The following is a 26,011-nucleotide window of genomic DNA, read 5'->3' on the forward strand; positions in this document are numbered from 1 at the left end:
GGAAAAAAAAGCGGTTCTCGCCCCAAGTGGACGCAAATCTATGCGCAGGGAGTGGTGTGAAGTGTGTTTCTTCCAGGAAGGCAATTTGTATAGTGTCTAGCCAAGTATGCTAACACCTGTCTGCTTTTTTGGGATTAGCCAACCCTCTCACATTCCAAGAGAGACACTATCAATGGATTGAAATCCAGCCCGGAGTTCAGCCATTATGGAGGTGGTGCCCTCTAGCTGACTCGATTCCTCCTTAGTAGCATTCTCGGCCTCTTCCCCACTAGGGGTTCCCCCCCATCAAAGTTAAGCTGACATTGCTTTGGGTCACTATGACCCATTTTCAGCTGCCGAGGCAAGGCGGAGACCCCCCAAGATGCGAGCTGCTGTAAGGATGGGCTGCAATCACAGCAAGGGCAGGCAAGTCACAATGTATTAGCACCAGGGTCACGACATGCATGGGTTCCTGCTGGGCCAAGGTGTAAAAGCGGGTTTTGACAATTCCGTGGATCCTGGGAAAACCAGCGCCGTAGCGTGGCCAGTGAGGCAGTCCTTGAGGTTATGAAGTGCTGGGGTCTAGTGAGGCCCAGGGCGGTTTAAAATGAATAGAGTCCTGCAGTACCCATGACCGCTGAGGCAGCAATGCAACCGGCCGCTCAATGTTTGAGCGGGAGGTGTCTGTGCGCACTAAATAAGGGCCAGGAGGCAATGTACAGACAGCGCCGGACAGGAGCTTCCACCTCCCACTATGGCAAGCATCGGGACCCGTTACACCTTACCCAGCATGCTAGCACAGCCATCCGCCCTTGATTCACGGGCACCAGGAATCGCTCCGCATTTGTAACAGATAGACGCGGCATCAGCCACGTTCAGTCCCAGCACGTGCGCACCGAGTCCCCTGTCGACACGGGGCCTCCGAGGGCGGCTTCAGGACCTGGTGCATCACTTACCAGATCTCAGCGTATCTGGCAGCCTGGAGCATCGTCCTTGGACCAGTCAGCTCAACGGCACATCGAGAGTCCTCCTAGCTGCAACTGGACTGCTTTCACATCATTAAGACACAGTCAGGCAGACGCAGCGTCATGATTGCTCTGGACCTCCTGAGTCAGGTGGCCATCTTGGTCACCGGCTCGGCCACGCCCCCAGGTATCAGACATTCTTAAATAACATTTAACTCTAACACGCTTGTCTGTGCATGTTGAAAGTGATACCCGTGTTATGCTGTGTTGTCTGCTGCTAGGCATCCTCTTTTTGATGTGGGCATTTCTGTCTCTGGTAGGTGTTTTCTGACAGCTCTTTCATGCTCATTAAACAAACATTGGCAATAGGCAATGCTTAAGAAAATAATTATTCTTATAACTGTCATCCTTAGGTGGGTCTCCCCCAACTTTTTGCCTTCTCAACTACACTTTTTGCTATATCTTTTTCTTGCCTTTAGGACTCTGAGCACCATGCCACTGCTGACCCTTGCTAAAATGCATGTGCTTCTCCCCTACAACATGGTGACATTGGTGTATACCTGATTGGCATATTTAGTTTACCTGTAAGTCCCTTGTAAAGTAGTATACCATTTACCCATAATATAATCTAAATGCTGCTGGTGGGCTAGAAGCACAGGTTGTGCCACCCACAAAAGTAGGCTTTCAAGACTTTCTCAGGCTTGTCATTGTAGGGATTCTGTGCGCAGTTTACTGTCACTTCAACTTGCTATTTAAAAACACTTGTCAAGCCTTAAACTTCTTGTTTATTACACATGAGACACCCTTAAGGTAGGCCCTAGATACCCCTAAGGGCAGGTTGCTTCTGTTACGGGCATGTATGTTTAAGTTTGACATGTCCTGGTAGTGACAAACAGCTAAATTCGTTTTACGATACTGTGAGACCTACTCCTCCCATAGACTAGCATTGGGAATTTCCTAAAACACTTTTAAGCTGTAATTCTTGATTGGAAAGGAGTAGCTAAATCGTGTTTATTTCTTTGGAATGGCAATGATAAATCCTCTTTGGTGATAAATTTGGATTTGGCATTGCTATTTTAGAAATGCCACTTTTAGAAAGTGGCCATTTCTCTGCTCATAACTAAGCACTACATGTCTGGGTTGACTGACAGCTACACTTTGTGTATTCCCTCTGAAACATGTTAAAGGTGGGTGTGACAGAAGACTAATTTGCATTCTGATAGCCTTCCTGGCAGGAAGGGGGAGTAGGAGCAAATAGTTATATTACTTGAACTCAGAGTGACTCCATGGGCTTGCTGGCTTGCCTCCTGCTATCTGAAGCCTCAGGGACAAAAAAATACGTCCTGTAAATCCTGCTGGTACTGCTGGACTCAGCCATCTGTGCGTGCTACACTTATCTGATGAGCCCCCTCCAGTCATGGGCCTCAGAAGTGGGTTCTGCAGCTGATTTTTTACCAAACCGATGGATCGCTCTTCGACGCCGATGCAAAGGCTGTTCGTCGACAATGGTTCTACAGCCTGCGCGGCCCCATGACGACAATCAGCACAACTCAACAACAATGCATTGCCCATATTTCAACTGAGCTTGATGACAATGCAGTGACCCGACTGCGTGGAAAAGAGCAACACATAGTGCCATCAGCTTCAACGTTTGCTCCATCCAAGGTACTGTTTCAGCAGGACATGTGTGAGTCTAGTAGCTGGCTTGCCCTCCATTGTTTGTCAGGCTAAAACTTTGGATTCATCCCGGTCCCTCGCGACCGCAAGTAACCTTTTAGCACTACTGACTTCTAAACACTGTTTTTACATTTATTCTGTAAAAAATCATATCTCTACTTCTACTGTTTGGAGTTTTTTTGTTTTGGTCTTTTTTCACTAGGATAAATATTTCCTATTTTTCTAAACCTGTGTGGAGTTTTTTTGTAGAGTTTTCATTGTGTTATTGTGTGTATTGCACATTTATTTTACACATTGCCTCTTAAGTTAAGCCTGCCTGCTCTGTGCCAAGCTATCAGAGGGTGAACAGAGGTTCATTTAAAGTGTGTATCTAGCTTACCCTGGGCTAGGATTGTGGTCCCTACTTGGTCAGGGTGCAAACCTCTGTCACCTAGGGACCCAATTTCTAAAAATTACTTGTCATGATTTCAGGGGACACGCTGGGTCATGGGCTTCATGTGTTGATGTAATTTGGCCTATAAAATTGGATCATTCTTTCATTGCCTGTCAAATCCCTTGACCGTTATGAGCAGGGTTGATGGTGCCCCCGTCGCTTGGGGGATTCCTGTGTTTGCTGTATGAAATTACACTATTATCTTCTTTTAAGGTTATATATAGTAATTGGTGATGCTGCTCTGTCCTCTGTGCTATTTCTTCAAACCTCTCTTTCAGGATGCCAAACATTTGACTTTGCTGTATAGGAATGGGCACAGAAATCAAAATGCAAATTTATTTTTTGAAAGAAAACTGATCTGATTACACTGAGAGTACACATAACACAATATTTTGTGTAGCAATTTCTAAACCAAAATGTTTAAATGCAGATAAGGCACTTAAATGGCCCTTGTACCATTGTAATGGGTTGTATGTCAGAATATTCTATGCTGAAATATCTACTGGCATTAATGTTCTGTCCTAAATATAGTTTAAAAACTTTTGTCCCATTGGGGTAGCTATTCTGTTGCTAACTGCAATTATAAAATATTTGTAGACAATATTTATGGCACTAAAGTTATGTCAGATAAAATTCTAACAACAATATTTTCGTATCACATTATATTGGTGATGCTGTTCTGCATTCATGCCATTCTAATCGACCCAGGGTGGGTGGTTTTCTGCTACTAATGTGGCTGTTTTGCAACCACATTAATTCTCATGTGATGCCTTTCTCTAATGTACATGTCAAATTTATCCAAGGTGTTGACAAGTATATACTCTGGAATTGTTTGTTTAAAATAGGAGAACTGATCAAACAAATGAACAGAAATATTGTTTTCCTCTGTTCTGTTTCAGGATCTAAATGGAAGCGTGAGACACTAGCTGTACCAGTAATGTGACACACTATTTTCTCATCTTTAGGCTGTAATCATTAATTACACACATTTTGATAAGGAATAGTTGATGTTTTGTTTGGTGAGTCCTTCATACACAAGGAGTTTATAGCTAGTTTGTCACATGCAAATAGATTTTTTCTGTTTTTATGAGGTACGTTATAAATTACTAACACATCTGCACTGTTTTCCCATGTTCTCTGAATGATTCCTTCTGAAGAGTATAAAAGAGAGTTGCCACATGCTCTGTATGAGCAAGGTGCAATGCTGTAGTTTATGAGGCAACATAAACTTTAACATTACAGATTAGACGACACTAATGCTACTTCTGTCCATGTGGAATAAGTAATCTTAAACTAATACCCCTACAATTAACGTTTTCTACTGGTATTCTGTTACATTATATTTTCCCACTGCACCCTGTTTCTTTATGTTACTCATTGTGAGTGTTGGCCTGTAAACTCACAGACGTAGCATCAGATTTGTGGGTCTCAAACCTAGGCTGTTAGTCTTGGTTTCCCTTTTGACTTAGCCTTCTCTAGAGAGTCACTTAACCTCAAAATCCTTATACCTCTTTTAGCTCTTTAACTTGGGTTTGAGGGTAATTAAGGTTGAGGATTACCTCCTCTATGAGGTAGACTCCATCTTCACTTTCCAAATCATTCTTTATGAATTAAGAGAGGATATGTGCTGGGATTTGGATTGTGGCTTCCAAGGTTGCCTAGCATACCTTTTAGCTTTGTTGCATTTATGTTTGTATCTTTTTGTATTTCTGCATCTTTTCTTAATTCAGCAGTGGATCACTGTAATCTGTTTCTCTCATGCTTGTGTGCCAGTTTTTACTCTCCTTCAATGTTGGATGCATGAACGGACTTCTTTATGTTGTCAGTTATGTGATGTAGGCTGATTCAGATGGTCTTGCTCACTTAACTACTGCACTATGAACACACAGCACTGTTGAAGCTTCCCTCATAATGTTTTGAGATGATGAAGAGTGATGATGTGGTAATGCTGTGATTGCTTACCAGGAATAGTTATTACAATGAGTTTTATTAGTCCTCGTAATTTGTAGGTGCCCACTCTCCCTCTTATGCAGTCTGTCTTCAACCACTGCACAACAGCTTGTGCATTGCTAACAGGAAGGTCAGGTGTTTGTGTCTTAATGGGACAGTCTTAAGTTGTTGAATGTGGAGACTCCACAGTCGTAAAAATACACCTAGTAAAATACCAATGTGAACAGCAAACAATCATAACTTACACAACACTAAAGTATAAGTTTACCTGGCGGTTAGTTCTGAAACAAACACTCTATTGTTATTAAAGCACCAGCTACTACAATCCTGAAACATACCTGTTGATTCCTACAGGCCATCTCAGTGGATCTAGTGAAGTGTTTTTAAGACACCAAATATGGCAGATTGAAATGTTCCTGAGTGTCAAAATGTTATCAATGATGCCTCCATGAAACGCTAGAACATAACCTTAATTACAACTGTGCCACTTTTGACAACCATGTAAAACCCCAATCCTCATGAAATTCAGCTGAGAAGCTAAACCACAAGACTAAAGAAGTACCACTTAATTCTGAAATATCTACTCTAGTGATACTAAGGTAAAATGTAATAGAAATATAAAGTATAAATAAACATCAATATATACAAAGTAAAATAAAACATTAAAAATGGCAATTATACATGTTAAAATAAAATTGTTAAAATGTTAACTTTTCGAGCTCCTTCATTGCATTACAGAGGCCTTCTCTCAGCAGACAAAGAAACAAGTCAGGTGCATTATGAGTACTTATTGCATGGGGCATTCAATTTCCAGGGTATTCATTTGGTCCCTATTGTGAAGTACCCTATATAAAACCATAGCAACCTGATAGCAAACTAATGTTTCTTTCAAGTTATACAAATACTGGAAGGCCTCATGATGATAAAAATTATTTATTTGAAAAAAACGGTTCAAGATCAAATTTCCTATGGGCCAGAGAAAACCTACAAAAATGTACAATGTGCTTGGTAGACTGCTCCAATTTATTATCACATGGGCATTTTCGGGTGAGGGTACCCCACCCTTCTTTCCCATACGATGAAAGGTAAGAAGATGAAACCAAGTCAGGAGGTATCTGTGATGATTATTGTTAGCAGAAGGTATGATTTACAACCGGGTTGCTCATTCAGTGGTATGTATCTTCCCACAAAAACCTTATAATTTGCTGCCTGGACCCTATTCTTATAGCAGAATTTGTATATATATTCCTTTAGGTCAGTTTTGGAGTAACCCATGATGACCTCTGGTTGTGCCGAGGGATGCCCTTCTATCTGACCTAGGCCCCTCAACTTATGTTTTGGCATCATTGATATGCTTCAATAATTGTGACATATTTTTGAAAAACACAAACACAAACTGACTATCATCTGCAAATTCATCAGAATTTTAAAATCCAATGAAAAGTTTATTAAACCAATAGTCTTCACACCACATGCAATATTACAAGATGATACTGCTGCCCGAGTGCTGTCTTGTCATACCAAGGGCCCAACATCAGCCTTCTCAAAATTATCAAAACCCATGAATTGTGTCACCATTCTCGGACCATTGCCAGTTCAACCACTATCTTCCCTAGCTGGAAACCTTTATGTTTTATTAAAGCAGTACTGGTTCCTTACCCACCACCATACCTGGGTTTATAACCAAACTAGGGTTGCAAATGCTGACCTGCCATATTAATTATTATTAGGCAGGTCTTTCTGTAACTCTCTGAGACCCGAAATTTTCTGATGCAACCTATTAGTACATAGGCCACCATGCAAAATCAGAAGCAGGGTGCAAATAATCAGTGTGCACTTGAAAAAAAAAAAAAGTATACACATTCAATAGATCCTATCTCAAATGTTATTCACAAAGAGCTAGTGATCTTGTCTTGCGTGAAAACCCTATTTTTCTTTTAACAACAATCTTTTTAACTCCCTGAGGAAGATTGTTAGTACAAAACATACAACGTGCCATTCAGCTACAATAAAGCTCCATGTTTACACTTCAAGTGATAAAAGGAGTGCTTCTTGTATTCTGTTTATGGCAGTTATTTTAGTTTTAATCAGTGTCCACAATATAGGCTTCTAGAAATATTACCATCCTTCCCCCCTGCAAAGCAGCATTATATTTACTAATATAATACAAGGCATCAAATCGTAAAAAAAGAAATAAAATCTCTGGATTTTTTTATTGTTTTACAACACAGTATTTGTAGTGTAATATGAATTAAAATTAATAATGAAGAAAATCAATCATTATTTTAATTTCCTTTTTCTTTCTTTCATTATTCTTTATTTCGGTTGGTGGACCATAAACGAACGTACACAGATATATACAGACTGTAGAAAACAGATAAAAAGGCTAAAACACATGATAAAAACAGTTTTGGATAAAAAAATACCATCTAGGTTAAAACAGTGAGAAAGTGAGTCACTACAGGGTCCATGATTAGTCTTTAAGAAATTTCATCCGTGCCCACCAGATAAAGCTTAAAAAATGGGATACAGCATACACAATTTGGAGTTTGGTATTGTATTTTAGGAGCCTGAATGCTTCTTTGCAGTGACGTGTGCCAAGATTCCTACACAATTGGATCCGCCATCTGTGTCTGATTTTGTGGTATCCCGGTCAAAAGAAGAATACATAGAGTTCAGTCTCCTCTCCCAAACTACAAGCTGGACACCCCAGAATGGCGCTACTGGACCATTTATTAGTGAATGTGCGCAGGGAGAGAGAGCCATGCCGAAATTGCACGTACAGTTTCCTGGCTCGTGCCGGTCATATTTCATCTAGGCATGGCTCTATATTATACATGTCCTTTACTGCCAGGAAATTAACTGTAAGGGATCCAGTGGTGGAGTTTTCATGGAGTTTGGCAAGTTTGCCCCCCCATAGCTGCTAACTAGCTGTTTGCTCTTGATTGCCACACAGGCTGACTCTGCGTTCCACCATAAGTAATCTTTACCAATGATACTAAGACCCTCCCTGATGTGTACAAACCGAGCCAGCTTACCTATGCCAGGGAATCTCAGAAGTTATAGGAGCTCAGACCTGTACTCGGCCAGTTCGGGATTCGCCCATAGGTGCTGCCAAAATAGTAGGGGTCTGCAACCAATTTCCTCTGTGATGGGTCCCACCCCTTGATCCAAACACAGTGGAACTACTAGGGAGCTCACCGGTAGGCCGAATAGCTGCCTGAGAAAACTGTTCTAATTTCCTTTTTATTAAATTGAAATATCTCACAGTTATGTTCATGCTACAGGTGAAAGCCCATTTACTCCCCGGGAATGTGGACAATAATACTGTTTGCAAAAAGATCTAATTAATACTAGTTTAATATCCGCATACATCAATATGCAATGAAAGGTGATCATTTAAGCTTTTCAAAATTGCTGGATTTGGACTACCTCACGTCTGTCACTTTTATGTATCCTATCCTTTGGTACATTTGAGTTAGAAATATTTGTTTCGAAATAGAAGGTCGGTTATTTGACAAGTGCAGTAAATACATTAATATGGGAAAAATGCTGCAGTCACACAATCATTTTTTAATGACCCTGGGCATACCTCTACTAAAACATAGGCAAGGTACATTGGGCAGAAGACTGTTAACAATAGCACCAGCCCTGGCACAAGGGTATTTTGTTTAATTTTATTAAATGGTTCTATTAAGCATCCAAGTGTCTTTGACCTGCCACCATATACAGAAACCTAATTCAGCCATTAATTATCTCAGGACTGCTTCTTCATTACACTTTTTAATTCCTTGGTAAAAAAAATAGAAGTCATTGTGCTGCAAGGCTGTTTTTAGAGTTGGGGAGACTTCTTGGTTGAATGCAGTTAAGGGGATTGCCGGAATAACCATAAGTGAACATGGACACTATATTTCAAAGGAAGAATTTATTCTCTATAGGGATTAATCTTATTATCATTCTCAGGTTTATCATCTGAATTATGCAACTAGAGTTTGCTAACGCCACAACATATTTGATAACACATACATAAAAAAGAACACATTTTCAAAGTTTATTATAAATACATTTTTATGATCCTTGTGAAATCATTCACCTGAGTGTCTCAAAGTCAGTTTTAAAAGCAATCAGTCCACTTCCATGGAAGCTCCAAAAATGTCCAAATACAGCCCCGCTAAAAACTTTGTGTCCCATGTATGGCCTTATGGTGTTCTGTAAACTTCTGTAAAATTGATAAAAGCCAATTTATTATGAACTTTGATAATGTCTTTTTCGTGTATGTGTTGTCTAATGTGTTGTATAATTTCTAGTTTTCACTACTCACTCTGATCCCTGCTTCTCAGCCCTCATACATCGTTCCTCACTTTTCATGCCTGCTTCTCATCCATTAGCCCTCATCATCCTCTAACTCTGATTCATCACTTCCCTCATCAAACCCCTGTTACTCATCTGTCATCCAAGACCCCTTACCCATCACTCCTCACCGCTCAATCCTCAATTCTCATTTATCAACCCTACTTCTCATCCTTTATAAACCACTCTTTACACCTCATTCCTCATCCATCAGTCATTGTTGAGCATCCATTATCACTCATCCCATGTCCATCATACATTTTCCAATATCATTGACTCCTCGTCTCTCCCTTTACCACATTCATAGTATATCGTCTACCATCCATCAACCGCCATCCATCATCTATCACCCCACAGCTATTCCTCATACATCCTCCATTGCACTTTTCTTCAACTTTCATCCATCAACCCTCATACATCATCCTTCATCCCTCTCCCATCATCAGTAGTCCATTATACCTCATCCATCATCCCTCTTTCCTCAACCCTTATTTATAATTTCTCATCCATCATCCCTAATCTGTCATTCTCATTCCTCATCTCTCTCATCACAACCCAATGTTCTGAAACACCCTTAGCACGGGCTGGTGGGCAGCAGCCTGTCATAGTTAAGGCAGTATGTTGGATTTTATTGGTCTATCCACTTAAAGAAAGATTTCTCATCTTCACATGCTTGTTGAAAATAAAGGAGAGGAAATTCATCTTTGTTTATTTGTCTGGAAATTACAACATTATGTAGCATTAATTATATTTGAGTGATTAATTTTCTGTTTCCACTCGCTCGGTAAAAGCTCACCTGTAATTGTGGTTTGAGAGGAGACTGTAGTGCCTGGAGCATATATAAACATTTGGAGAGAGGGTAATATGGGCTTACCCTAAACGTTATTTGTTTTCAGATGTATATGTAACAGAGAAAAGGATGTCAGAATGATGCTGCCATTAGCATGAATAGTTGTCTTTTTCTCTCTTTGCAGTTTATAGATTTCAGGCCCACTGGGCTTCCTGTCCTGTGTCATAATAGAAATGTATTTGCATTTAAAACCCTGAAGAAGAAGGCTTGGCACAGGGAAGTTCAAGGTAAATAACACAGTAGCTGGCCACTGCTTCAATACAAATTAGTGCTAATCTACCCATTGAATTTAAAGTTAGAACAGTGTTATGTTATTTTTAACCAAGTTTCATTTAAAAATACTCTTAGGGCCTGATTGTGGTGTGGTTAGGAAGGCCTCCTAACGGCATTTGCTCTTTCCGAATCGTATCGGGAAAGTGTCTTCCTGACTGAGGGCCCAATTACGATGCAGTTAGGAACATATGCTCCCATTGAAGTCAAAGGGAGTCCAACCAAATCGTATCTGGAAGCATCCGGATGCATCGTACTCCGTCGGTCGGACTCTCTCGATCCGAGTAGGTCGGAAACCATTTCCAAACCGATTCAGTCAGGAAGCTCTCCAACCCGCATCCGAATGGGGCCTAAATGTTACTGTTATACTTTGAGGGTAACTTTCTTGATTTGTTCAGAGATTACATGTATTCAATTCTTTTGAGGTATATTTAAAGGAAATATTGGCATCAGATAGAAGGTTGAAACATTGTTGAGTTTAAGTGGTCTTTTTCCATGTAGCCATGCTACATCTGAACTGTATTTTGACCTCTTCCTCCCTGTTTAGCATACTATTGTTGTTTTTTAAATACAGCTAGTTGTAAGCAGAAATATTGTAATGGTCTGCATTTCTACCTACTGTACAAAGCCATGAAACATTTATTTGTATTTCATATTAAACATCAAAAATAAAACTTATGTCATTCTTTCTTATCATTACATTCACACAGTTTAAGGTCTTCTTAAACATCAACACAGATGTTTCTATATTTCTTTCTGTGGAAATGGACTACGACTGTTTACAATAGTTTATCCTGACATCTCTGCTCTACGTCAATTAAACATTTTTGTGTTAGTATTATCTTTGTTCATCAGGTCTGATGCTTTCTTGTGAATACTCCCCCAAAAGGGTGGGCACATTTCTACGACTCACATTCCTAATGCCCATTATTTGGTGGGAGAGTTCTTGTACTGGACCTTTTCACGAATCTATGTTCTTTTGATGTGGTTTCCACAGTAATCCTGCATTAAAGGGATGCCTGGTGGGACCTTGTGGCGATCCCTATGTCAAAAGTGCATCCACTTGTATTGTGGATGCACTACTGGCAGAGCTGAATGCTGAACAGGCTTTATGTTTTTTTGTCTGCTCAGCATTTATTCCTAAAGTGGGAGCCTATTTTCGATAAACAAAAATCAATGGCCATGACATATTTATGGGGACCATTGTTTTCTTTCTCTGCCAGGGACTGCCACGCCTTTTATGAAGGACCCAGGCAGGGAAACTTTGCATTATGAAGACCACCCTAAATAGTGTGGGCTTTGTTATGCATGAAAGGCAGTGCCCTGTTTTGATGACATCACCATGTTTGATTGACCCTGGCAGTGGCCCTAACAAAATTGAATTAGTGTCTTTCCCACTCTAAATGCAGTGAGGATACCTCAAGTTTGATGAGACAAGAGAACAGTTGATTTACAATGGCTCCCTGTTCCTCTAAACTCTACATCAGCTTGGAGTATGTGGTTTCCGAGCTAACGTTTTGCTTATGAACTGCATTTGTGCAAGAAGCAATTAAGAGAGAAGGAGGCAGTACTAAGAATGGAGGTATACTAGTGTTTAAATTTCTATCATGTAGTCTATATTAATACTTTCTCAATGTTATAGATACATTATAGGCAAACCCACAGCCTCACCAAGCTAACATTGGTATGAGGATTAAAATGCAAAGGTTTTCATGTTCAACTAGGATAATTCACCTTCGGCATACCTTAACGCGACTCACACATGAATATTGATTTTACATTTTGGACGTCGATATAGATAAACATATTAAGCCCCTGTCAGTGCCCTGACAATCCAGTCACTGTGATGCTTTTGAAATAAAGTCTGGACACAGTTTGTCTCAGTGTATGGCTGGCTCCCCTAGGTGTCTATCCTTGGATGATACGCCTGTCTGAACCTAAGTCTCTGTTGCAGGCATTGAATAGTTTGAAACATTTACAAATCCATTAATCTGGAATCTTAAAAAATACAGGAACCAACTCACAAACTGCATTTTGTAGTATGTTTTATACTACTACAGTAGTACTACAAATGTTCTTCAGAATTCTATTCACAAACCTACATGCGGAGTTTACACCTTCACTTCTGTCTTTTTTGTGTGGGGGTTCTCCGCCCTGACTAAGCAGTCTGAGCACATGTAAATCTACATTTTAGTAGTAAATATTGGAGAGACAAGGCTATGTGGCTAGACAATAGGGAATACTTACAACTAAATGAGTGGGCTTTAGAAAGTAGTATGGAAGGGAAAGAGAAGGTCAGGGAAGAGCTTAGGGAAGGACGTGTACCCACTCTAAAAAGAGTAAGCTCATGTTATTTACAAACTGCCCTTCTAAAGTTACAACAGACCCAAAAGAGTAGTAAATTACTTGAGCTCAGAACTGAAGTAAATCCAGTTGCACACATGGCCAACCACTGGTACTTTCTTTCTGCAATGACCACCTATAGGAAATAACAGAGGTAGTGACAGAAAATAATGTTAAATTGAATACATTATTTGAATTGTTCAAAATATAAATAAAATATAATATAATGTTAAAAAAATATATAAATAATACTTATTTTTATGAATTAGTTAATAAATCCACAAAATAGCAGACCCAAGGAGTGACTTGGACTTCCAAAAATGGTGACAGTCATCACAGTACGACATCTGCCTAAAGGTGATGAACCAAGGGATTTTATGCAAGATGAGGTTGGACATTTGCTAAAATGAGTGTAGCCAGTGGAATATTCTGAGCATGCATTTGTCAGATTTGTATTGTATTACTTTTTTCCAAAACATGATAATTCTTTCAAGTCTCTCTGATGCATAAACATATTAATGCCAATGCTTGACCTCCTACTTTGTTCCTATGGGTCACCTGCCCATGCAGGTACTAGACATGTATGGGTTTTCTATGGTTTGCTAGGACCCTCAGTTTGAGCTTCTTCACTGGGGTGCAGTCGGATGTGTCTATACCCCAGCAAGGAGCCAAATACTTTTGGGATGTTTTCTTAAATCTACAAACAAATCCAAACACTATCACTGTGAGTTAGATGTGTGTGTGTGTTCGTGCCCCACAAAGGGAAAGCTGCTGTTTGGATTTTTTCTTAGGCTATGAAAAAGCATCTAGCTCCTGCCTTAGTCACAGACATTTGAATCTGTGCACCAGCAATGATGGGCATTAAAAACTGAATAGAAAATGGAAGGTAGTTCGAGATTTTAGGATTGTGGCCTCATGTTGTCCGGTCATACCAAATCCTGCTATGATTTTGTTTCAGATTCCTGCGGATGCAGAATGGTATACAGTCATTGACTTATGCCAAGCGTTCTGCTCCACTCCTCTTCATGAGGATAGCCAATATCTTTTTACATTTTTATTTCCAAATAAAGTTCTCCTTTGGTGTTGAATCCAACACAAGGCTTCGGAAAACCGTTCAATCTTTAGTCGGGGACTACAGAAAGATGTGGAAAGTGTGCAACTGATTTGCTACTCAATGGTGATACAGGACTTAGATGACCTTTTAGTGGCATCAAAAACAAAGAAGGATTGCAAGTTTGTTACACTTGCACACTAGAAATATCTTGCTGACTATGCTCATAAGATTTGGCCTGCAAAGATGCAGTACTGTAAAACAGAAGTGAGCTATCTTGGCCCCCATTGGGGGTAAGGAAATTGCCCAAACATTGCATTTCTGCAATCCTTACAAATGAATCCTTCAAACTATGCAGAGGGAAGTGAGGATGTTCTAGGGAATAGCTGGCTACTGTCATCAGTGGATTCGTAATTGTCTCCGAACTGCCAAGCCATTCATGAGGCTTACCGAGAGTGAAGTAGAGGACCCAGTGTCATTTGATGGCAAATGCATGGAAGCCTTCCTAAAGCTCAGAGAGTGTCTCTGCATTACGCCTACTCTAGCAATACCTAATTATGAATAGTCATTTTTGCTTTACTGTCACGAAAGAGAAGAAGGTGCACTCTCTGCTCTTACTCAAAAGCATGGTGGTTTAGCACACTCTGACCCGGACAAAATTGCAGAAATTTTTAAGGACTTTTATAGCGCTCTGTATAGTAAAAACCAGAAGATAGACCATACTAGAACACAAGACTACCTAAATGAGTGTAAGCTTTTTGCCCTATCAGAACAAGAGCAATTAGAAATTAACCACCCTATCACTTCCTCAGAAATAGAAAGCTTAATCAAGTCCCTCTAAACTGGGAAAGCTCAGGGACCCGACGGGTTTAATGGTAACTTTTACAAATGCTTCTCCTCATTATTAACTCTCCCGCTTCTAAATTTATACCAAGAATTTAGTAACTCTGGCCAAATTTATGGGACACCTGCAGAAGCCATCATAGCAGTAATCCCCAAAGATGGGAAGGACCCAACACACCCCAAAAACTACAGGCCAATATCATTAATTAACTTAGACTGTAAGATCTATGCGATGATCCTCGGCAAACGCCTTCAAAAATTCGTACCCAAACTTATACACCCCTCACAAGTGGGTTTCTTAAAAAACAGATTATCTACTGACAATACCCGTACCCTTGCTCATATTCTGGAAAAGGCTAAACTTACTGACACCCTAACAGTTGCTATCACTTTGGATGCCGAAAAGGCTTTTGACAAAGTAGATTGGGTTTATCTGAAAGCAACATTGGCCAAATTTAATTTAGGTGAAAACTTTACGCGTATGGTAATGTCACTATATTTTAATTCCTCGGCCAGAGTATGTGCGGGTGGCTTGCTCTCATCCTCCTTCAGACTAGAGCAATGAACAAGACAAGGTTGCCCTCTTTCCCCCTCCCTCTTCCTACTCGCAATTGAACCCTTCCTATATCACCTCAGGAATAATAACCGAATTACAGGAATACGTTTTAATGACCATACGGTGACAATTACTGCTTACGCCGATGACGTTTTAGTAGTTTTTGAAAATGCCGAAAATGCTATTCCTGCCCTCATGTCATCAATAGATGACTATGCTGCGATATCTGGATATAAATTAAATAAGGACAAGACTGAAGTTAAAACCCTGAACAATCTTGGTGGGAAGGAGACTATGGGCGACTCAGGTCTCCTGTGGCAACCTAAATGCTTCAAATACCTGGGTCTGGACTTTACAGGTGATCTAATCACCACCCTCCAAACGAATGAGATTGCACTTCAAAAGAAAATCTCTTCTTTGCTAAATGGTTGGTTACCTACATTTCTTTTATGGTGGGGAATGGCCCAGACTTTAAAAATGATGATCAATCCTCTTGATAACTACCTGGCCAGCATGCTACCTATGATGTTTTCAAACGATTTCCTTAGTAAAATGTATAAACTCTTTAACGTGTTCCTCTGGCAAGACAAGAAGCCCAGAATATCAATGAGTAAACTTCAATTACCTAAAGAAAAAGGAGGTCTGAGACTTCTGAACTTCAGGAACTATCAAACAGCGTGTCTCTGTAAACAGGGGGCCAACTGGTTAACACCCTCCGACTGATTACACCCCAGTCTGGATAGACATAGAGAAGTCAATCATCAATAATATGCCTCTACCAGCTCTCCTCACCATGGATGTATCCCATCTTTACCACTCAAAATACATTTGACTTAATACTAAGAGAACCCTATTACGGCTGGACCACCCCTCCAAACTAAAAATCAATACATCCAACTTGTCTTCTCTCTGGTATAATCCTAGCATCAAGATTGATGGGAAGACGCTCCATTGGGAACACTGGTCTAAACACGGTATTAATCTAGTCAAAAACCTTTTTACAGGGTCCCTCCCACTACCTTTTTCCACCCTCCAATCTTGTCACGGATTAAAACCGATGGATTTCTATAAATTCCTAAAATTGAAGTCTCTCCTCAATGCGCTCCATTAAACCCTCCGACCCGTCGATAATCTCAAAAATGTCACAACTACTAGAGTCTGGTCACACTGAGTAAACGGAAGAACACCAGTGAAAAAACAAAAACCCACAATTAGGAAGGCCGCTGTGAGAAAACTCCCGGTGTAGGCCTATGGACTACCCACAGTTATTGTTGAGTATATGTAGGCACAGCTCTATCCCACCACTGAACACCAATTTATGTTGGAAACAGCCCCACTCCCACTCCGCAGGGTGGTGGCGGACCTTCCCAACACAATGGGGTAGCTTGGCTCGAGTGGTCAGGAAACAGGCGCAGTGCTAAGCATACAATATACCCATACAATAACCATGCGTGCATCCGTTCCAAAAACGACTCTACACCGTAAAAATTATGAAAATATCTCTCTTTATCTTTTTCTCTTAGTTGCTGATTGGAAAAAAATAAATAAGTCAATCACAATATACAAATTTCAATTAGTGCAGGTCAAATAAATATTGGCTGTTTGATGAAATAAATAGGGGTGATCATAAATAACAGGGCATAAATACAAGTGCAATATATACAGACAATTAAATACTTTGAGGCAATAAATACTGTACCAATAAATATTGTACACCATCAAGTCCTGTGGACCTATAAATATAGTGCAGCAATAAATAGGTAAAAAACTCAATAAATACAGTATCCCCAATAAATAATTAAAAGTATACAGCAACCCTCATATAATCAGATGACACTTCAATTCTTAAGGGCTGATTTGGCCCAGGCACAGCTTGTAGGGATGTGGAAGGCTTGAGGGGGGAGGCTACTCCCTGGCTGGGACAAGGCTGAGGCCTAAACTGAGGTAGATCAAAGGGGGGAAATACCAATGCCCTGGCTTTCCTTCTCCACACAACCTCTCTAGGTTAGTCCCAGTTCACCCCTTGCACAGTCAGGTTGGTTTCAGCACCTCCCTAGCCCCTTAGAGCAGTCTCTCAGGTCTCCACAGGGCCTTAGGCGCCCTCTACTCCACTTACTGCCCTTTTTCTGATGTTCCGACGCCGCTGGAGTCGTGTCGACGCCGTGAGGCGGTTCCGGTTCGGTCTCGGCGGCCTCGGCACAATGTCAGTTCTTTGACGACGCCGGCAGGCGGTTCCGGTCCGATGTCGGTGGCCTCGGTTCGATCTCGACCTCCGATTCGACGGCGTCGGGCAGTCTCTTCACGATGTCGACTTCGGGCGGCTCCGGTCCGATGGCGCTCTCGGCTCCGATGACGTCGGCCGGCCTGGCCTCGATGTCGACTTCCGGCGACTCCGGGGTGCGATCCTCACCCCCGACCTCCGGTGCTCCTCCACACAGGCTCCGGGCGACTCCGGAGTGCGATCCTCACTCCCGACCTCCGGTGCTCCTCTACCTCGGTCTCCGACGACTCCGGAGGGCGGACTTCACTCCTCCGATGACGCCGCTCGCTCGACCTCGGTTCACTTCCTCCTCGACCTCTGGTATTCCTCACGACCTCCGTCGGCGCCCTCTCACGACCTCAGGCGGCTTCGGGTACGACGTCTGCTACTTCAGTCAGCGCCGCTTCTCCACCTCGGGCTCCAGGTCTTCAGGCTACTCGACGCCGGACTCCAGGGAAACCAGTTCTCAGGTCAGGATCTTGCTGCTTTCTGCTTCTAAGGCCTGTTCCTGCTGTTCAGGTCCTTAGGATGAGTTTTTCTGTCTTCTTCCCACACAGGGCTATAGGCTGGGATCCATCAGTAGGGACAAGTATCAAGGGTGGGTTTATGGACCCCACTCCAGGCACAAGTTTCCACCCCTGCTGCTTCACTCCTTCCTCCTTCACTGTTGTGCTCCTCTCTCTTCACCAGTCAGGTGCCAACTGCCAGCTCCAACTGCCAACTGCCTCTCTTATCCTCCCAACATTCTAAACGGTCTCCAACTGTCACAGAGTTCTGGAATCTCCTGGAATGTTCTGGAAGGTGCTGGTAGGTTCCAGTGGATGCTGGTGATGTCACAGGTGGCCACCATTTTGTGCTTCAGGCCCTCAGACAGAAGTTTCAGGGGTAGCTAAAATGGTTCCCTGAATCTGTAGCAACACGAAAAAGTCTGGTGGTTCCCAAAAAGGAAAAATTCAAACAGGGTTTGAGGCAAAAGTGGGACAAAATAAATAATGATGAGGAGGGACCACCCAAAGGGCTGACAGGTCTAACATGTCTCCTTTAGAATACGGCAAGAATGGTTATCCTCCCTGAGAGGAGCAGACAATGCAATGCTTCACCGCTCTCCATGGCGCAAAACCCACAGGAAACTATGGAAGTCCCTTGATGCTTCTGCCTTCTCATACGACCCCCCGTGAACCCACACAAGTCTCCTGTTACATGGTGTATTACATACCACAGCTCTGTTATAATTGCTTGTCACCCATATGCTGTATAGGATTTTACACACTCTTTGTATTCCTGTGGGGAACTTTTGATTGATCTTCTACCTATTGGTCGACACGGGCTCACTGCAATCATAGAGGCTGGGCACTTGAGTATTTTGAATATTTTGAATATTTTGAGTATTTCTGAGCACTTGAGTAGTTTGTTAGCTGCATTTATACTTTTTGGCAATCTGTATTTTTAATTTGTACTTGGATTTATACTTTGTACAGTTTTCTTTACATCAGCTTCTTTACAATCATCTTTGTCTGTTTCTTTTTTATTATTTACTTGTCATTTTATTATTGCTACTACTTACTGTTATTGACTATTAATATTGTTTTATTCTATTTTTCCTTTTTGAAATGTAATAAAAAACGGTTTGAAATAAAAAATTTAAAAAAGCATGGTGAGGTAAAGCAGCCTGTCACTTACTTCTCTGTTACATTAGATATAGTAGCCACATTTCTTGCTGGTTGTCTGATGTCTGCAGCACCTGTTTGCCTTGCAAATCAGCAAAGTGAGGGAATTGTTATGGACCATACACTAATTGTATTAGTCCCTTATTCAGTTGAGATTTTGCTGACTAGTACACAAACTCAGCATCTGACAAATAGCCGCCTTACATCGTATAAACAAACAATACTGGCAGCTGAGAATATTCAATAAGAAGGTGCAATACCTTAAATCCTGCAGCACTGCTACCAATTCCAAAAATGACAAAGTTGATGATGAAGACCCCAATCATGGTTGTATTAATGCTGCTGAGTTGCCTACAAAACTAAGATCAGACATTAGAGATGTTTCTCTTGAAATAGCTGATCTGACTTTGTTTGTGGGTAGTTCATGTTTGGATGTCATTTGGATTTTGTCTTAGGCTAATACAAATCCAACCAGCATCTAGATCCTTGCTAAGGGTCAGGGGTATGTGCCTATGCCCAATCAAGGACCATATGCAAAATGGATGTTTTGTAGGCTAATAAAAATTCAAGTAACTTTCAGCACCTCACTGGGGCACAGAACACACATTTTTGTGGGTGGCCTAATGGCTAGAGCAGTCCTCCTCGAACCTGGGGTACCGGGTCTGAGTTTTGGCAGTGACACTCAACATCCTGTGATTCTGGGCAAATCACTTTCTTTCCCTGTTCCTATAAAAAATGAATGTGTCCATCTATAACGCAATTGGTGCTCATATAAAGCACTCCAATGCCTTCGAGTCGAGTTAACGATCTATAAAACTACCCCCCCAAAAAGGTAAAGAACCAGGAGTCTTAGACTTAGAAAACGTCCAATAGCGTCTGTCTCCTTTTTGAGGCACAGTACTGAGTGTCTGTGCTCCAGAACAGAAAGAAGTCGTCCATTGTTCCGATTTTTTAGGTCTCGCCTGAGTCAGAGCATGCGCTGAACTGGCGAGACATATAGTAAGCAGGATTTTCAAAGTGCTACCACACCGTTTTGCTGCCCTAGCACTTGCGTGCACATGCGCGCGCGCAGCCAACAGCTTTTAGCGTGATTACTTCCACTTTTGCCGCACCACTCACATGCTTGCCGTTGCACGCGCACTCGTGCGCGCACCTCTCCTTTCACTTTTGTTGTCTTTCTAGCTGGTCCCTTGATCAATGTTCCAATTAGTGATAAAACATTAATGGGCCCAGCCTCCAACACACAGATACGTCTGTTTCGTGGCTTCTTTCCAACATGCAGCCATGCACCCGCCTTTCCTCCACCCCCCGACTGCCTGCCCGTGCCCCCTCCTCTGATTTGAGTCTTGCTCACAAAGGCTCCCATAACCACCACTCACTCTACGACAAACGCACGCAGACTCTCACAAAAACAAAAGGCAGCCGCTTGTTTAACGCCAGATCAGCTTTCGCATTTACATTTGTTATCGATTTTTAATCAACATTCTAGGCACATTTGAGGATTGCTCCTAGTTACATAACATCAACGACATGTTGAAAAATTCGCCACGTCACATATATTAAGGAAGCTAAAGTCACCCCTGTGAAAGTCCTTAGTTCTTTTTAGGTTTCATTTTAAAGTTTTTGTTCAGTATGAGTCAGACTTTCAGTGCATATTCCTCCTGTGAGGTAAAGTCTTCCCAATATTTTTCACCGACTGTGTGATACTCTTGAACAGAAAAGTAAAAGCATGATCCCACTTTTAGCTTTCTAAGGCACCACGGCCTTCTCGTTTATTATGCGTGAATCAGTGGGTGAATGAATAAATGAAGGAATGCATGAATGAAAAAGACAAACTAAATCAAAGTTGGCGCTGAAAGTGCTCCAACTGCGACAACATGCAGCCAGCACCTCAAAATTGAAGGGAGGCTGGAGGTCTTACAAGCAAATGAAAATCACATCATGGGATCTGAAAGGACCATTCGAAGCCTCAAAAGTGAACCCCTGCAATAGAACATGGCTGACAACTGTCCCCATGTTATAAAGGTCACGGTATGAGTGCCAACCACACATTGGGTTCTGGGACTTGCAGTTTTGCTTCTCCTCTTGTAACAGAAGCACAGCATAAGACCCTGCAGTCCCTGTATTTCAGCTGTGTAGTCTAGTCACCCTTCAGAGGACCCCCTTCAGTATATAACCTATGTGTAGATGCAGGATGCTGGAATATGATAGGCCCTCATGTTATTTCGCAAGGAGGGCAGAGGCCCATTATTTAGTGTTACCCTACTACTTTTTCAGTACAAGTCACAGTGCACGGACATAATTGGCAGCTAGGGAAAGAACAATTCAGATATTTGGTCACCATTCTTCAATCTCGCAGTTTCACAAGTGATACAATAGTAACAATTGGCGCATGTATCCCTTAAGGGTATTATTTTTTACAATTTCGAATTAATGAGGGGCCACAAGAGATTCTCCATCGTCTGCATCTAAATTTGGAAGAAGCAATCACAAGGACTTAATAAGATTGAAAGCCAAGTGATGTTGTTTCTGGGACATATATTAACCACATCTGCCTGGTCAGCTCTTTCAACAAGCATTGGCATAGCCAATAGGTCTCGCCTTTGGGACCTCATAAGTGTTTAGCTATGCAACAGTTGCATAACTAAATACTTATAAGGTCCCAAAAGCGAGACCTATTGGCTATGCCAAACGGCCGTGCGGCCGCGAAAGTGAAAGTGATCGCGATCAAACATCAAAGCGGCCGTGCGGCTGCAAAAGTGAAAGTAATCGCGGTCAAGCGTTGCGCGCGCGCCCACCCGCGCACATGCACTGTAGCTCTAGGCTGGCCTGGTAGCACTTTTTGGAGCCCTCTCAATAAGTCTCACCAGACCAGCGCATGCGCTGGGTCAGGCGAGACCTAAAAATATTGACCAATGCCATTCACTCAGTTGCCTCCTGAAGATAGCTGAGAAGGCAGTTCGCTCTCTGTGATTAGCTCGGCCATTTGGAACCCCTGCCAAAAAGTAGAAACGCATGGGAGAAATCCTAACACAGATTTTCTGAGCAGCCAATGGACTAGGAATGTCAAAATGGCCGTTGCACAGTCAGTTACATGTCAGGAAACACAAGACTGTCTCCATTTTACCTACTGCTGTGTCTACACTCTCTGTATTCACAATCTAGTATCCTTTGGCCTCCAATCAGAGTCCCAGGAAAATCTACCTCAAATTCACCCTACAGTTCTTTGGGAATCATTGGGTGGATTATACCCAAGCTAATAACACTGCTTCTATGTACCACTGTGTACTAGCCTAAGATACCAAATTGTGTGTGTGTCTGAGGATGTTCTTTCTCCTTTTCATTTCCTCCTTCTTTTGTAAAGGTTATTCTAGCAATAAGATCTTTGCACTAGGGTACTGTAGGTGAGGCAAAAGGACAGCACAGTGTAAGAGGGTGCATTCCAAACAAATCGGCGCAAATTCCAGGCAGAGTAGGTCAAATTTTATAGCCTCCTTGATTTTCTTTTATTGTTGCATCACGATTAAAGGACAGTAGATAGATGCGTATGCTACTGGCAGAGGTCACAGAATCAGAGTTGAAATGGGTGAGTTTCAGTTTTGAAACAAAAATAATGCAATTGTTATTTTTTCAAACCCCACCCCATGGATGTGAGTCCATTTTGTGTCATCTGATCTTTATTTATAAAAACAAATTCTGACTTAAGGGACAGTGTATAGCTCCTTCCTGGGCCACATACACACAGCGTCTTCCTTTCACAATACTTCTCTTGGACAGAGAAGCATTGGAAGATTAAATGATTGTTCGGAACTGAATCAGCATGCGGGAGTGGGAAGGTAGAACCACAAACAATTCTAGTCCATCTGCTTCCAATTCCCCCTTCATGGTTCATTTCTTCTACTGGTGAGGCACAAGTAGTGGTTGGGCACTGGGCTGATCCTCCTGCCCTCTCTCCCACATCCCTCCCTCCCACCAATGCAATAAAGTGTCTTGAACTGTTGGACATGGCTAGGAAGTAACTGGAGGCAGTAATAGTTGCCCTTAGCCTCTCTTGAAGTCCCACCTACTGGGTCCCGGTAATGTCCCTCCCTGGGGCGGCTGCTTGCTTTGGGCACAGGGGCTGCACACCTATATATATATTTTTTAACTGTTTTTATTTAATTTTATTGTAAACAACAAAAAATTAGCCAGTACATTGGGATACACATTTTGCTTCTTTAACACATTACAGTATAAGGTCACACGAAAACACGTTTGGGCAGCCTCAGCATGTAAAAATGTTACAACCCAGTTATCCATCACCCGATTATGTATGGTGCCAGCAGTTTCCATACCACGCCTACTCTCTAGGGAATGAAGAGGGGGAGATGACCGTCTCTTTAGTATGTTAACAGGGACTCCATCCCTTCTTCTTCTATCTCGAGTCCATGTAAGCTCAGCCAGGGGGACCAGATTTTCCTGAACTTTCTGGGGCATCCTCTTGCCTTGTATGTCACCCTTTCAGCGACTATATTTAAATCCATTCACAATCTCCACTCTGTTAACATTGGTAATTTGGGTGCTCCCCGGTATCGAGCAACATCTCTCTTCACCACCATCAATCCTTGGTTACATAGTAGTAGTTGGCTACGAGGGGGATCGGCATCTGGGGGCACCCTCTGTAAAATATACTTGGCATCCATGGGGAGTTTCAGTCCCTAAATCCCGCTAAGCTCTTCCAGTATCTGGGACCAATAGGCCTTGACATGTTAACATTCCCAAAGTGTTTGTATAAATGTGCCCCTTTTTGCCATACAAAGCACACAGTTGGGTAACTCCGCTCTTCCTATTGCGGGCATGCCCCTGTATTTTTGTGTTTTATGTGCCTTAGACATTGGTAATCAAATAATCACATTACACACTGTGTATTATGATTATTTAATTATCAGTGAGGAGGGCACCTAAAGCATGAAAAACTTGGAGACCCAAAATTGTATCATCAGTGCATGCTGTTTTTTTTATGGCTTCATACCTGCACTCGCATTATGCGAGGGTCTGGCAGCTAGGTAGGCCCTTTCAGTGACACATGCCACCAGTGCATGTGCATGTGCCCGGCAGGCAATTTTTGTAAACATCTTCTTGACAATATTGTAAGCCTGGCTAGCTCGCTCCCGAATTTTACGCTTCTTGGACATTTTAATCTCCACCTAGAGGAGGTTTATCTCCCATTAGTAGTAGAGATGACTGAAGGTCTCGGAGTATTGGACCTAAAACAATTGAGTAATAACCCTACTCATAATAAAGGACATACTCTTGACTCCATTTTTTCTAACATCTCTAATCTAACGGTGGCTGATCCGATTCCTCTTCCTTGGTCGGACCATTTTCTGATCCCCTTCTCATGGACATTTCAAGGAGCTGATTTATGGGTAAAAAAAAGTACCAGGTCAGTACGATCCTGGGCAAAATTGTCATATGATTCTTGGTCGAAGCATCTAGAAGAAACTGTCCCTATACTAGACTCTAATCCAGCAATTGCAAACGACCAACTTAATAACTGGTTACTATCTTCATTGGATATGGTTTTACCTAAAAAATGTATTCATAAAAAAAGAGGGGGTCACCATAACTTATGGTACACACCTAAGTTACGTACCCTTAGACAAAACTCCAAGCAGCTAGAACGTCGCTGGAGGAAATCTCCGACAGCTGATAGGAAGGAGGACTATAGAATCGCAATGAGAAGCTACAAAGATGAAATAAAATTAGCAAAATCTGCTTTCTACGAAAAATAAATTCTTTTAGCTGAAAATAGCCCCCGTGAAATTTTTTAAATCGCCAAATCTCTTTTTATTCCTCCCGCTCCCCCTAGCATTGATAAGGATAGTTTCCAACACTGTAATTTAATTGCTAAATTCTTCAATGAAAAAATCCAGGCTATTTATCAATCATTTCCTGCGGGCTTAGAATCACAGGTAATACCCCCCGTACGCGCTGCTAATAATCAACTAGAGACTATTCCCCCTATAAATCTAACTATTCTCCAGAACATTTTCAACCAGATTAAATCTGGAGCTCCGTCAGATGTTGCCCCCCCTACGATTTTAAACCGAGTTTTTGAAACCATTGCCCCAACTGTTCTTGAAGTAAGCAATACCTCCCTAGAATCAGGCTCTGTTCCCCTCTTATGGAAATAAGCTATGGTCAGAGCCTTATTAAAGAAACCCAATCTGGATCCTGAGATACTGTCTAATTATCGTCCTATCTCACTACTGCCGGGTATTGGCAAACTGGCAGAGAAATATGTCAATACTACGATCTCGTCCTTCTTGGAAACTAACAACTGCTTCCATCAAACTCAGACAGGCTTTAGAGCCCAACAAAGTACGGAAACAGCTTTGCTAGTTGTGACGGAAAGTTTAAGAAGGATCACGGATAATGGAGGCTGTGCTGCATTGATTCTGCTTGATCTCAGCACAGCCTTCGATACCGTGAACCATCAGCTTTTAATCCAAAGACTTAAAAGCCTTGGAATTACTGATATGGCATTAAAGTGGCTACAGTCCTATCTTGAGGACCGCTCATTTGTGGTCTTCGATGGAAATGTCGCTTCAGAACCATTACTTCTTGGCTGTGGGGTCCCTCAGGGCTCGTCCCTGAGCCCCACTCTATTCAATGTGTACATGAGTCCCCTGGCCGAACTGGTAATTCCCCATGGAATTCAGATTATTACTTACGCAGACGATACCCAGTTAGTGGTATCACTCAGCCAAGAAAATAAGTCTGCTCCTAATCTCATGCTGTGTCTGCAAGAAGTGTCAAAATGGATGGATGCTTC

General features: G+C 41.9%; 1 protein-coding gene across 5 annotated transcripts in view; it reads right to left on the minus strand.

Moving 5' to 3' along the window:
- CNKSR2 (connector enhancer of kinase suppressor of Ras 2) overlaps nt 1–26,011 on the minus strand; it is a 1,692,689-nt gene that overhangs the window by 1,309,888 nt on the left and 356,790 nt on the right. The window lies entirely within an intron of this gene.

Source organism: Triturus cristatus, chromosome 8, assembly GCF_964204655.1.
Source record: "Triturus cristatus chromosome 8, aTriCri1.1, whole genome shotgun sequence".
Classification (NCBI taxonomy): Eukaryota; Metazoa; Chordata; class Amphibia; order Caudata; family Salamandridae; genus Triturus; species Triturus cristatus.